Genomic DNA, 14751 nt, shown 5'->3' with positions numbered 1-14751 from the left:
CAGGGGTGTGTTTTTAGGAAATCTGGAATATATACTCTCTTCCCTCCACATTTGTGGCTTTGACTTTTGCGGATTTGACTATTCGCCAGTTTTATTAATATGTTCTCTCTAGGAATATCTAGATCCTCCAGTGCAACTCTATGGTCACCTTTAAGCAAAGGTCACACTGAAGGACCTAGAGATTCCTAGAGAGAACACTCCACTAGGCATTTGTAGCTGCTCCAGTGCAATTCTATGATCAATGTCTGGCAGACGTTGAGCACAGAGTTGCACTGGAGGATCCAGAGATTCCTAGAGAGGTGTGTTTTCAAGTAAAAACATAGTGTTTTTGTTATTTGCGGTTTTCCCACATTCACAGGGATCATGTGCCCCTAACCCCCGAGAGTGTATGTATTTTTTAGATTTACTAAAAACACATCCCTATGGAACAAGAGTACAGTGCGCCAGCTCCATACACGGCTTCCTGTTTATGCGCAATCCACACGGCCATTTAATGAATGGCGCATGCGCCCACAGTGCACAGCCACCACCTTGCCACAAGCACAAGCCCCATTATACTGAATGGAGCTCGAGCATAGGCGGAATTTGCCTTATGCGACAGGGTCCGGAACTGATTGTTTGTTTTTTTATTTATATACCGCTATTCCAAAGATCATAGCGGTGAACAGCAAGTAAGCTAATTAGCAAGTAAGCTAATGTAAGGCAAGGCTCCACGGTAGTCTTTTTCTCATCTCTTATACACATACCTGTTGATATTCTCAGATAACTCTAAACTGTTAAGAGAAGGCTCCTTGTAGAATTTAGGTGAATTCATCCTCAGCCAATGACTGTCATTCTGTATGTTTGACAAATTATCTTTAATGTGAGCTTTCCCCATATTTAGCCAAAGCAGATATTACTCTAACCTGGACCATCCTCGATGTCTTTTTAGTAATAATAATAATAATAATAATAATAATAATTTATTTGTATCCCACCCCTCTGAGAACATTTTAAAATGGTGTTATATTGGTCAATTTTCAGTGTTCTAACAAGGAGGGTGAGCACAGAGAATGAAACAGGAGTACCCCAAAAGATGGAAGGAAAGAGAACGGGTTTGGTATGTTATGTATTGAAGAAACAAAGGAAGAAGAGATACTATGAAGCAAAATAGAAACTACTCAGGAAGACACAACAGAAATAAAAGAAAGCAAGGGAATGTAACAAATGCTGTTGCTCTTATAGTAGATGGAAAGGAACTGAGGCAATGTAACCCAGGCATGTGGGAGCATACATACTGAAGTGGGCAGAGGCAGGGTTCTCACCAAAATCTAGTGAGGTCTAGAATGTTCTATTATTATTATTATTATTATTATTATTATTATTATTATATAGAATGTTCTAGACTTCAGTCTGCACAAGCAGAGCACCTATGTATGTGAGTCAAGAGAACTTTCCCTTGTCAACAATACTTCCTTTCAGTTCTCCATCTCCCTATCTGAACACAAACATATGTGAAAGCTCAGACATAGGTACCTGCCTTACATTTTCTGAAATAGAGACAAGTGTTTACTTGTATTTTCTGCAATATCCCTCTCCCCCATTCATATTCCCTTAACAAGATCGGTTTGGATCACAGTTTAACAGTTTGGAAAACATACTGCTTCTGTTTGGAAGGATATGAAACCAATCTACTTTGCCTCAGATCCTGAATCAGAGTCAAGATTTAGAAATCTAAAACCTTTGCCAAACATGGAATAGCTAAGAGAATTATAAAATGGATGGAACATTTCTCCTCTTTGTCAGAACTGGATGAAATCAACAGACTTATGAAACCTTTGCCTTAGGAAGAGATTTTGAATGACAAATCACACAACAAACGGATGCAGAAGTTTGTACGGTTATGGTTTGTTTTTTTAATTTAACTACCAAGAGCTTTTTAAATTTTTGACAGAACTGGAAAAATTGTGCAAAATTTTTTATTTTATATCAAGGCTACCTTGCTTCAGATAAATAGATGAAGAAATTTTGTGCAAAATCAGCCCCATGCTTTGTCTTCTGTCACTCAACTGTTTGGGGGGTACTTTGTATGAAAAGCCACAGAGGTGTCTCCAGCCCATAGACCTGCAAATCTTCAGAAGAACAGGCACAGGGCAATAGAGGTACTTTTCATGGTTGAAATCAGATTAAAGATTTTAAAATAGTGAACTCTGTGGCATAAGAAAGAAGAAAGCAATAGTAAATGTCAAACCCTGTTTCCTGTCAAGCAGAGCTTGGTGAGACCCTTGTAAAACATACTCTAAAGTTCAAAGACAGAACTGTCAATGAGGCAGCTCCTTTCCCTTCCATCCCTCTCCATTCCTGTCTGTCTGTGGCATCTTCCAGAGAAACACTGCTATTTCCCTTTTCAAAGCTAGAAGCCTGAATAAAGGTTTAAGTTGAGGCAAAGGCTGCACTTGTAAGAAATCAAGCTCTTTTAGCTTTGGAAGGAACTCACTTCACTTGAGAAACAATGAAACCAGTCCATATGAACCTGCTTCACTTGGAATGGATGAATCTAATACATATCCTAATTATGTCTTGTTCCTGTCATTCTGCTGCTTGGATTCTTTTTTTGTTCTCCTCACCTTGGTAAGACTTCGTTTTCTCTTGCCTCTACATTTTCTGGATTTTGTTCATTAAGCATAATAGCATCTTCCTAGAGTTCATGGTACTTTTTTTTTTTTAGATTTGCAGGATATTTAATTTAGCTTCCAACAATGGGGTTAGAATATCCATCAAGTATTCTGGAAAGCTGTGACACTCTTCAAATGCTTACAACTCCCTTTTTATCAGTTCCATCATTTCTTGAAGTTTCCTTCTTTGAAGTACAGTGGACCCAATTTATACGCTGGGGTTTGGTTCCAAGATCCCCAGTGGATAACAAAATCCGTGTATGCTCAAGTCCCATTAAATATAATGACATAGCAAATGGTGTCCCTTATAAAAAATGGAAAATCAAGGTTTGATATTTGAAATTTATACTTTTTTGAACATTTTCAAATCGTGGATGCTTGAATCCATGTATAAAAAATCCGTGTATAAGAAGGGCCGACTGTAAAATGTAATTGAGCTGTACGTCACCAACAAATGTTTATATATGTATAAACTGAATTCAGTCCTCCACTCCTCTAGATGGTTGTATAACCAACCATTCTAGGCTACAATCATTTGGGTATCTAGAAAGTTTCCCTCTTCGTTGTGACCAGGAATGTGCATTTATGCAGTCTACAGCTGACTAAAGTAAATGTTCCCAACTGTCTCCTTTAAACTCCTTCCTGGTGAAATTTTCTATCTCAAGGACATCATGGTTAACCCACATTTAGCCACAGTAATCAGCAGATTTCATTTTATATTCCCTAAAAATGGACTAAAATTCAAAAATGTAAGGGTATCGTAGCTAGTTTTCCCTCATGGAGGGGATAATCTTCCTCTCAAAAGTCTTCATTGTGCGTGATCAAAATATTTTCAAGGGGCCAAAATAATATTATTTTATACTAACATGACAGAGATATCTCACATCTAAACAGCAAAGGCACCCAAATGATCTCATTAATCATCTCCATCCATCACTGAGCATGGAATCTAAGTTGCTGCCTCAAAAATTCCTAAAGAGCTGAGCAAGATCAGTAGAATACTGCTAAACCCACCTACCCCATCTGAGTGCATATCTGTCCCTACCCCATCATGCCATTATTCACTTGCCTGTTTTGAAAGTCTACTCAGTTTCAGAAGGGGTTAACTGATATAACATGGTTGAAGAAACCTGTGGACAGGGTTCCTTTGAGTACACAGAGCTACTTTGTGTATTTATTTGGCTTTAGCCTTATAAACAGGCATTTTGCAAAGACAAAATGATACAATGTAAGTTATATAGTTCAGGTAAATAAAAAAAACGGCCTCCCAAAATTCTGGCCTTCATGAAGATAAAATCGTGTTCTCTGCCTGTGGAACTGACTTTTTTAAAAAACCTTTTTACTGTAATTTCTTTTAAATTTTAATTTTATTTAGGAGAAATTTTAAAAATAAAAAATGGAAGCATAAATATAGTAAAGAAAAGTTATTATCTTCACTTTCTGGATATGACCACATCATAAAAGAAGAGCATGTTGAACAAAAGATACGCATCTTGTCAATCTAAAATGGTCCCTGAAATCTAGCATTGCCCTCTCCTTATACTACAAATATATATCTATTCATTTATCTTATATCCCATCTTTATCCTAATACTATAGGGTTCAAGGTGTTTCACCATTTTATAATCCTGAAATTAGTTTCGAAAGACTTGTTTCTTTTTCTGCAAAAGGGACACGGGTTCTTCCATAGCTAGGTAATCACTTGCTCACTCATACACACGCCAAGACTACAGCTGACCCAGTTTACTCCAATTTAGTAAGCATTCACATATGCAAAACTATTTAGAAAATGTGCCTGTGGGACCTCAAAAGCCAGAAGGAGCTGAATTAGCAAAGAGATCTACAGCTTATTCTAAAACAAAAAAGGATTGTCACTTTTTCTAGACATTGACAACACCAGTTCTTATGAAGTAATGTTTGGATCAGAAAGCAACAACTGCTCCAAGAAAACAGTATAAACAGTGCAGTAAAGAAAAGGCTGTAGAATTGGCAGGGGAGGGGAAAGAAAAAGGGGGTGATCAGTGCATGACCAGCATGGTGGAAGTGGGGGGGAAAGGCAAACTAGTGACTTTTAGAAAAAAAAACACAGCTGAGAGAGAGCCAGTGAGAGAGAGAAAGATCTAAGAGGATGTAGTGTAAAACAAGATAAGCAAGAAAGACAGAAGAGAGTATAGTATATAACTTTAAACAAGAATGGTGATGAGGCAAAAGAAGAGGCCCCCTGAGGCAATAAATGTTTGGCAGGGTCAAAGGACAACACAAAAAGATCCTGTTCCAAGGCCACTCAATGAATGTGCAAGGAAGACTATGATAAGTGAAACAGTATTTTCTGCTACAAAACAAAGAACTGGCAATGAAGGGATTTCCACCGCATTCTACTTTCTCTATTCTTTACAACTTCCACAATTATTGTTAATTTCATGACAATAATTAAGGCCGCATTAGAGATACAAACAAGAAAAATCAGATGTTATTTGCTACACTGCAGTATTTATTAAACAGTTTTAACAGTACTTTAATAATGAATCCAAAATTAGATTACACTCTGAACTTATTGCTCAAAGGAATTTTTAGAATTCTTTAAAGAATCCTATTTATTGTTTTAACATGATAAGCAGAAAGTTTTACATGGGATAAATGAATGGGCAACTTCCTTTGTCAGCCTTAAATAAATACGTCTTCTATTTAAACCACTCTTACAATCTTCTTAACTTTCAGATGAGAATACTTTTTAAAGCTGATTTACTGAACTGAAAAATAAGCTACTAATGCAAAGGAAAATCTAACTGTCCGGCTGTGGTGCAACTTGCACTTATTCAAGAATTACTTCTAAAGAACAAGATTAGCTGATAACCTTCTAAGGAATAAGGTTTTAGACAAGTCACATATGTCACATAAGAGTCAAAAGAATTCCAGAATGTTCCACCACAATCGATAGCATCTGAGCATTGAAACTAATCACAGTTTTGACTCTTGTTTTTAACAGCGATATATATGTAGGCTGAAGAGACCACCTACCATCAGAAGAAGAATTTGCAATGATAGGCAACTCTGCAAAGATTAAAGAAAAACAATTCCAAAGCACTATGTTGTTATTCACAGGCACTGATTGAAATAACTAGATTAAACTATAAGGTTCCTGTACCATTAAAATAATATTGTCCATTGATGAGTCACACATAAAGCTCATCAAAATACTATTGATAAGCTAAATTCACAGATCGCTTATCTGAAACTTACACTAGCCATATGGTGCCCCAACTTCTGTTGCCTGTTGCTAGCATAACAATGGGCTACTGCAGACTTCTCCTGGAAGCACTCCTTGACAAAACTGTCAACAGAATCCCACCCCCACCCGGGGGCTCTGGGGCAATGGCGTGCATGTCTATTTGCATTTTTTAAAAAAGCAGGTGAACAAAGAGTAAACCAGATGTCAACTTCAGAAAGCGAGCTGTCTGGTTTGGGAGAGTTAACATTGTCAGACAAACTGCTAGAGCTCAAAGCTAGACAATGAGCTTCTCTCAAAACACTCTGGCCTTGGGGAGTGGCTATTTAAAACACTTGGCTTCTTTTATTTCATTACTGTGGAAGTGAATTCTGCTCTTAAGTGCCAGCTCAAATGAAGTCATTTTGTTTCACTGGGGTTTTCTTTGCATTTTTTTACAATGTAGTTGTGTAGTGTAGCAAAGAATAGGGCACACAATTTAAAAAAAAAATCTTTTCATTTCCAAGCACTGAAATCCAATACATAAACCAACTTAATGCTTTGCTTTTGTACAACACTGACAAATCCTGTGAACAGTTTAAACCAAATGGAAGTTATTATCTTCTTGTGCAAGAACTTTCTGAACATAAGAATGGATTGGAATTTACAACCTTACCTAATGCCACAAAGGCAAGGTGTGAATACTTACAGATAAGAAAGACTGACTTATAGTTGGGCTTTTGTAAAAGGGACAGATTCTCATCTAGTTTACAATACAGAATCAAAAGGATCTATTTTAATGTTGTATTTATTTGTGTTCCCTCTTTACTGTTCCTGAAAACATCTTTTTAGTAGCAGTTATACATATGCAACATCTCAAAACCTTTGTCAAATATATATACTAATTTCCAGAATGTCAATGTTTTTGATATTTTACATTGATACATGTAAATGCATTTGACTTTACCTAGATTTTATTTAATCTGACAGTGAAATCTACTCATCTAAATTAATTATGCTGGTGAAGGTGGTGTGACAGATACCACAGAACACATAAAGAATGAAGTCAAGTTGTCTCTGCTATAGCGTAACATGTAAAGAACAAAAATTTTAAAATTTAAGCTTCTTAGAATTAAGCATATTAACATTTTGGGGTTATCTTTTGGGATCCCTTTCAAGTTAAATTGGGATTGTACCTTGAACTCGTTCCAAAAACCAGTACTGTACTGGATTATAGTAATTAGAAAACTGTGTGCTTAAAAGGCAATGCAACTGATGTGTGTATATATAATTTGTAAAATCTTTACTTCAAAGAATATAAGTTCAATATGTCTCACATAATTAACATTTCCCATCATTAGTAGTAGTTTCAGTTTATGTACTAATAAAACAATAATATTCATTAATGCTTCAGATTCCACAGCAATATCTTTTTAATTACTTTGGTAATTCTCCTTAACTTTTGGTCAAAAAATATTTTGGACTTCCACATATTTTCTCTCATAACACATGATTTCGGTTTGCAAAAAACACTGGACTGTTTTATGTGCATGATTGATACAAAACAAATCAACATCCAAGAAAAGCTAAAACGGTAAGATGTCCACTTGGATCTGTAAAAGAGGGCTGTATAAACAGCATTCACATTACCAGAAGGGAAGCGAGAAAAATGCCACAGGTGTTTCCATTTACTTGGCTACTAGAAAACAGGAATCTTTAAACAACTTTATCATAACAAGGGTAACATTAAGAATATGCAAGTTTCTATTTTAATAACTCTCTCATTCTTCAAATTCTTCCTCACACTCCAACTTTCTTGTGGAGTCTATTTTTAAAATTACAATCCCACTCTCATTTAGGAATATATCCTCTAGACCTCAATTATGTTTACTTCTGAGCAGACATGTATAGGATTGCAATGTTACCTTCTTATTCTGCTTCTTCAATTAAAATAGTGCTTACTTACCTTAACTATAAAAAACTGAATTTATGCTGGTCTATGACCATATTTTTTTTATCCCTTTGCTACTATTGCCCCTATCCCCCTTCACATTTGGTAATTATGAGAATTACTTGGTACTTAGTATTTGGTGATTACTTTGGTCAAAAGGGAACTCCCCTGGTGCTTCCTGAGCACGACTCCAGCGCTGAAATTTAGACTGGCAGTTCCTTGGAGCAGAAACATAATTCCTTCTTATGTTGATACATATATTATATGAATAATCAATTACTCTGTGTTCAATCGTTTTAAGCAATTCATTAACAAGCTCCCAGTTTTCAATAAACAGATTTTTTTAATGTAAGCTACCTTGGGACATAGAACCATCCCGTATGAAAGAGATGTAATAAGTATCATATAGTATCCCTATGATCTCCCAAGTATGGCTGATTAGCACTGAGATTTATCTGTAACCCTGAATCCCACCCCATAAAATTAGTTGAGAATTCAGTAACATCACATTGTGAAAGATGCCTCTTTTTTTAAAAAAATAAATATATTAAGCATATCCATTGCGAACAGCATTATGAGATGGGTTTTTGATAACACTTTCTTCCAGTCTTCCAGCACCAGAAAATTATGGCCAGGAAAGGGCTAATACCACAATCTAACGTCACACACTTTGATGTTACACTATCAGAGTAGAGGCAGTACATGACTACAGTGACTTAACTGCCTCAGAGAGTGACCATGCTTTTCCAGAATATATGTTACATTCATTAGCTCCTGTTTTTCTCCTAATCAAAAAAAATATTAGTTTCACAATAAAAAAGCCCACAAAAATGAGATTCTTTGTACCACTTGCATTAGATGTTTAATACCATTCTTCTCAACAACCGTCCATGAAAAAAGAATAAGCTACAGCATTTATTTATTTTCAAATGTACACAGTTATCCAGCAAAAGAGATCTTCAAGTGGAATCAGATTTCCACATGCACTGCTAGTGCAGACAAACATCTAGATGTATACCTCCATCTGGATGCCACCTGAACAGGTCATAAAGTTCTTCTGGTGGAGATATGGAGCCTGACAAGAGCTGGTAGTTAAAGAAGAGAACTCAATGAGGACTAGTAGTATCAGGTTTATATAACTGCCACATTTCTAAACAACCGCTTATAATTTCTAACGAATGGTCATAGAATTGTAGAGTTGGAAGAGCCCACAAGGGCCCTGATCCAGTCCAACCCCATTCTGCCGTGCAGGAAATCACAATCAAAGCATCCCCACTGACAGATGGCCATCCAGCCTCTGTTTAAAGACCTCCAAAGAAGGAGACTCCATCACACTCCTAGGGAGTGTGTTGCATTAGTTTGAATTGAAACAAAACAAGCATCACATTCCTAACATCTTCCCCTAGTTAACAACAATTACAACAATGTCTCTCACATATAAAAGGTCTATTTTGAAAGAGAACAATAATTTAACTATACAAGGAGCTAAATTAACAACCAGGTTCATCATCACCAAGATAATAATTAGACAAGATGAAGATTAAAAACTTGCCCACAAAGAATTATAACTGTGATAGAAGATATAGCTAGAAATTAAAGCTTTAGGGTATTTTCCTATGCAATCGTGACAAATTGTTGTGTATATAGAGAAAAGCAATGGCAAACTTGCTATGAAGAAACATGCCAAGAAAACTCCATGATAGGTTTGCCTTAGGGTCGTCATAAGACAGATACAACTTGAAGCCACACAATAACAATAAATAGATCTTTTAAGAGACCGTTTGATCTTTGCTGCTCCCAGTTACAGTAACTGTAAATCCCTGGAGAAGTCCATGGAGGTACACAATCTGTTCTAGAAGCTTATTTCCTTTCAGAACTGTGCCTTTATATACAATGGTACTTGAGAGACATTAAATTATCCACGTTACATAACCAGGTGATAATGTAAACATTGTTCACAACTTAGAACCACATTAGGTTTAATGGCATTGTTCTTTTTTTAATGAGCTATAATATTGCTAGATTTCATGTAGCTAAACATCTTAAGGATCAAACCAGCAATGTCCTGATCACATGAGCATACACAGAGAGAGAGAGAGAGATCAGTTTAATATACTTGTCCTGATGCAAGAAATCCTTAAATCCTAAATTAATAAAATAGCTGCAGCCACCAAGTATTAGCATTAGAGAAAAGCTGCTGGAATATAAAGTTCTGGAAAAACAACATACTGTATCTTAAATATTTACAAAAAGAGCACACATCTTTAGATATACAAACATTTCTTACTGTCATTCACCATCCAAACTGTTTGAAAACTTCTCCATTATGGAAATCCCTCCAATCAGTTTTAAATGCAATCATTTATTTTCACAGAAAATACAACTACCCAGCTATTCAGGTGTCCGTGTTTAGGATTATGCTTGAGAATTTCACTCTGCACAAAGCACTGTTTTTAAAACAACTTTCTGCTCCTTAAAAGAGCTCTGCATTTTAGCCTTAGTACAATCCTATTCAATACCTTCCCAATCCTGAATATCTAGAATATCAATTGGTCTGCCCTTGCTGCTCTAAAGCCGTTTTTAAAGCCAACTTTAAAAAAAAAAAAACACAGATTTTTAGGCTAAAGTTTAGTAGCTGAAACTTTACTACGGAGCTACATCTTTTGCAATGTCTTTCTGCTGAGCTTAACTTTCTTTATAAAAGAAAACTATCACAAAAAGATTGTGCCACTTCCCAGATCCAGTTCATATTATTTAAATATTATTCCAGTCACATTTAGACTGTTCCTCAAATGCCAAACACCCTCCAATTTGAATTCACTAAGAACCCAGTTCTCACTTGTATTAGCACTGTTCTTTTCCACTCTTTACTGGATTTCCCTAAAGCAGATACTGTTCCTCAGAAAACCATATACAAATCTTAACATTTCACTCCAGTCTAATCACTGTCGTACATTCAACAGAGAATTCTCAAGTTTTTGCACTAAATGAGACATATTATCATGCGATGCAGCTGTTTTTCATAGGTGTATCTATTTTCATCATAACCAGACATCTAGAATTATTTTTTAATACTGGCCAAACCTAACAATGAAGTTAACACAATAACATTCCAAAGAGAAAAGGGGAGGATGGTTGAAAATCATTGCAGTGGTCAAGAATATGCTATTAAACAACATACTGGGTATTTGAGAGCTTTGTGCGTGTCTAAAACTTTGCAAGCAGTTAGAATCCTCAATGTATAAATGTTATTCATCAATAAACCAGCACAGTGCAAGCATGCACTCAGAAATAATCTTAAAAGAATCGTGAAAATGTCCTCAAAAGTGTAACGCAGTAGAACATCAGTTACAAAAGTCAAATAGGCCTCGACCTCTTCCTCTTTGCCTTCTGATGTAAGTTATGAATTCCCTGCATTCCATTTGAAAAATGGGTGTGCAGTACTTGTAATGCAGGGAAATAACATTGCCCTCTGAATTATGTGGAATCTCTCTAGTGTGTATCATCAATACAGCCTCATGTCCTGGCACTGGTATTCCCCAACTATTTATAGAGATGGCAATACACTATGTACCCAAGAGCGACCATTCCAAATTTAGGAATACATTTCTTTTTTTAAAAAAAGCTTGCATGATACAAGAGTGTCGCCAGTTTTGCTATTTGTGTTGCTACAGCACTGTACATAGTTCCCTTTCCTGTGCATGCATCCCAGCCACCAAGATATGTGCATATCAAGACAAAAGGCATATTAAACTCAGCAAAATCTGATAGTTTAAAAAAACAAACACCAAGCAACTACCATCCACTTTAATACTTATCCACATGCATTTTGGGAAAAACTACAACTAAGGCTGTAATGTTTTCCTCACCTATATATGCCTGTGTAATAAAAAGTGAGAGGCTCCTGAGAGATAATTTTCACTGAACTACTTTCTTTTCCTAAAGGACAAATGATCTTAGACTCTCTCTCTCTCTCTCTCTCTGTGGTGATATACATATATATCATACTTTAAGTGACAGTGTAATCAGAGCTGATCTGTTTCATAGTTAAATCTACGAAATGCTAGGCAAGGAACAGATTTCAAACCTCTCTCACATAGAAATACCATTTCCAATCAGAAAATGTGAAACACACCTGCTTGCTAACTTCTGAGACGTTTATAGAGATCACTTTTTCTTTCACCCAAATCGAAAGCAGATACTTGCTTCTAATCCCACTTAAGAACTCTTGAGAAACACAGGTGGCTGGTATTTTTGTTTTGAAAATATTTTTCTCTTCAACTGATGTTGGCTGCATCCACACTGGAGAAATAACCCTGTTTAGCACTGCTTTAACTCTTTTGTCTGGCTCAAGGCTATGGAATTCTGGGAGTTGGAGTTTGTTGTGGGGCCCGGAGCGGAGCAGAGCTCCCAACTCCCAGAATTCCATAGCCTTGAGCCAGACAACCAATTAAAGCAGTACCAAACCAGGTTATCTCTCCAGTGTGGATGCAGCCTTCTTTTCTTTGAGAGTGTGAATATGAGTGTGAACAAAGGCTGCTGCTCCCCTTTGGGAAAGGAGCAACAGGAGGAGCATGGAGAGAAAAGGGTCACAAGATGCCTTGAAAAAAGGTGAAGGGGGAAAATATAATAATCCTGGGGTTCCTACCGAAAGGAAGTTTTCCCGGAACAATCTCCTCCTTTTGTTGGAAACTGCTATGTTGTCTCTCTCTTTCACTCTCTCTCTCTTTTTTTGGACTACAATGTTTCTGCTGACTCCGGAAAATTTTCCACTTGAATGTGCAATTCACCAGCAGCAGCAGCAGCAGCAGCAACAGGAGTCCTGGAGAAAGCAAAGAAGCAGCGAAAGAGAACATTCCTAGTTGCATCTTTATTATTATTATTATAGTATTATTATTATTATTAATTTTAGAGAAGGGAAGAGGGAGGGAAGCAGGGAGGAGAGGAAAGCAAAACCTTTATAAAATAAAAACTCCCCTCCAAGCTGGGAAGGAAAAAAAACGACCTCCAGCCTCCTTTCTGTTCTTTTTGGTTGTTTCCCTCTTCCCAAGGCTTCCCAAGGCGGGCCGCTTAAGGAAGAGGAAACTCCAAAGGATGGGATCAGTGTTTAGACTTTGCAAAACAAGGCCTGCGCGGCTCCCAACTTTTAGTCCTTCAGGATGGGGTGGAAATGCCAAAAATCCCAAAGATTTGAACGTTGTGTGTGTGAGAGAGAGAGAGAGGGGGGGTGCGCGCGCGTAAAAGCGAGGGCGCGCGCCCTGAGCGCGCTCCAAGCTGCAAGAAAAAAGCCCAAAGCCAAGGCAAGCAGTGAGTCAGGGGCGAGGAAACTGGAGCAGAGAAGAAGAGAGGGAAGCAGCGGGAGCCCTTCAGGCAGGGCCGCCTGTTGCAGCTCCCCAGGAAGCCCCTCTCCCACTCCCTCTCTCCCCCCAAACAACAAAGAAAGAAGGAAGCAGCCCAAACTTCCCTTCCCCTCTCCCTCGGTTTCCTCATCCTGGGAATTGTTGTTATTACTATTATTATTATTATTATTTCCTCACCTGTGGAGACTGAGAAAGAGGGACGGCAAAAGGAGGGAAAGGGAAGAAGAAAAGGAAGGAAAGGGAAAAGGGGGCTTTAGACCTGGATCCCTAAGTAAACAACGGAAGACAAACACAAACACCCGCCGCCTCCTTCTCCCAGCCACACAAAGCAAGAAGGAAGGAAGGCTGGCTGGCTGGCTGGCTGGAAGGGGGAAAGCGGCTCCCTCAGCCCGCGCAAACACTCTTGCACACACACACACCACAACACAACACTCTTTTTCACACACACAGATGCAAAACTTACCTCCACTCCACTCTCCCCACTTTGGCCCAACACCACCAGCCTCTGTGTGTGTGTGTGTGTGTGTTTGGGGTGGGAGGTGGGTTTGGGTTTTAAATAAATTCAAATGTCCCAACTTCTTCCAGCTCTTTCTTTTAAGCCCCCCTCCCTCTGAGGAAGGGGATGGAGAGAGTGAAGGAAACTTGGCTGCCTTTAATCTTCAATAAAATACTAATACTGTAATAATCAATGTGCTAGCCTTGCTCCTTGTTCTTCTTGTTAACACGAGAGTGATGGTGTTGGTGGAGCCCTCAATTCCCTGGTGTGCCTGCCTGTTCTCTAGAGATACTGCAAATAAAAATAAATCACCTATCTCTCTATCTCTCTAGGTGAGTGTGAGAGTGAGTGAGGGGGCTTGTTGTTGGGATTATGGAAGCCCTTCCTCGCAGGGCTATTAGGGACTGCCGCCCCCCAACCGGCTCAAGGCAGGCAAGGCAGGCAGAGCAGCAGCAGGAGGAGGCGAGCTGCAGGGCGGGCGGGCTGGGCTTCCTCCGCGGCGCGAGCGATGCGAAGAATGCGCGGAATGAGGAGAGGAATGAAATGAACGCCAGGAGCGGAGGACTCGCCACCCGGGGAGGGAGGGGGAGGGCAGGAGGAGGAGGGGAGGAGCCACAGCCCAGAGGGGGGCGGGGCAGGGCCCAGGGAGCAGCTGGTGACCTCATAGGAAAGTCCGAGGGAGGGAGGGAGGAGGGAGCTAGGATCACATGGGGAGCATCAAAGGGGTTGCTTGGGAGGGGGAGGTCACCCAGTCCCAGCCTCAGCCCCAGAAGTCCTCCTCCTTTTCCAGGACTTTTCCTGCTTTTCAGTCTTCTATCCAAGTGGGATTACTAGGAACAAGGTGACCAAAGGGCACTCTCCTTTCCTTTTCCTTTCCTGCCTTCTCTTCCAAAATGCCCTCCATTTGGAGACCTGGCCTCACCACCAGAAGTCCTCCTCCTTTTCCAGGACCTTTCCTGCCTTTCAGCCTTTTATCCAAGTGGAATCACTAGGAACAGGGTGGCCAAAGGGCATCCTCCTTTCCTTTCCTGCCTTCTCTGTCCAGAGGACTTCCAAAATGTCCTCCATTTGGAGACCTAGCCTCA

At 38.8% G+C, this 14751-nt stretch overlaps 1 protein-coding gene across 12 annotated transcripts in view; it reads right to left on the bottom strand.

Annotated features, from left to right (window-relative positions):
* TEAD1 (TEA domain transcription factor 1) overlaps positions 1–14171 on the bottom strand; it is a 269692-nt gene extending 255521 nt beyond the window's left edge. For 4 of the 12 annotated variants that reach the window (XM_042447738.1, XM_042447873.1, XM_042447948.1 and 1 more), the window contains exons 1-2: positions 13634–14170; positions 12459–12632 (exon numbers count right to left, since the gene is read on the bottom strand). The gene's annotated coding sequence lies outside the window, so the exon portion shown is untranslated. Of the gene's footprint in view, positions 1–12458; positions 12633–13633 lie in introns of all 12 variants that reach the window. The other 8 variants (XM_042447674.1, XM_042447612.1, XM_042447541.1 and 5 more) reach the window with 4 other exon arrangements.
* Positions 14172–14751: the final 580 nt, after the last annotated feature.

Source organism: Sceloporus undulatus, chromosome 1 (assembly GCF_019175285.1).
Source record: "Sceloporus undulatus isolate JIND9_A2432 ecotype Alabama chromosome 1, SceUnd_v1.1, whole genome shotgun sequence".
NCBI lineage: Eukaryota > Metazoa > Chordata > Lepidosauria > Squamata > Phrynosomatidae > Sceloporus > Sceloporus undulatus.
The sequence above is the reverse complement of the archived record's forward strand: the minus strand, read 5'-3'. Positions and strand labels throughout refer to the sequence as shown.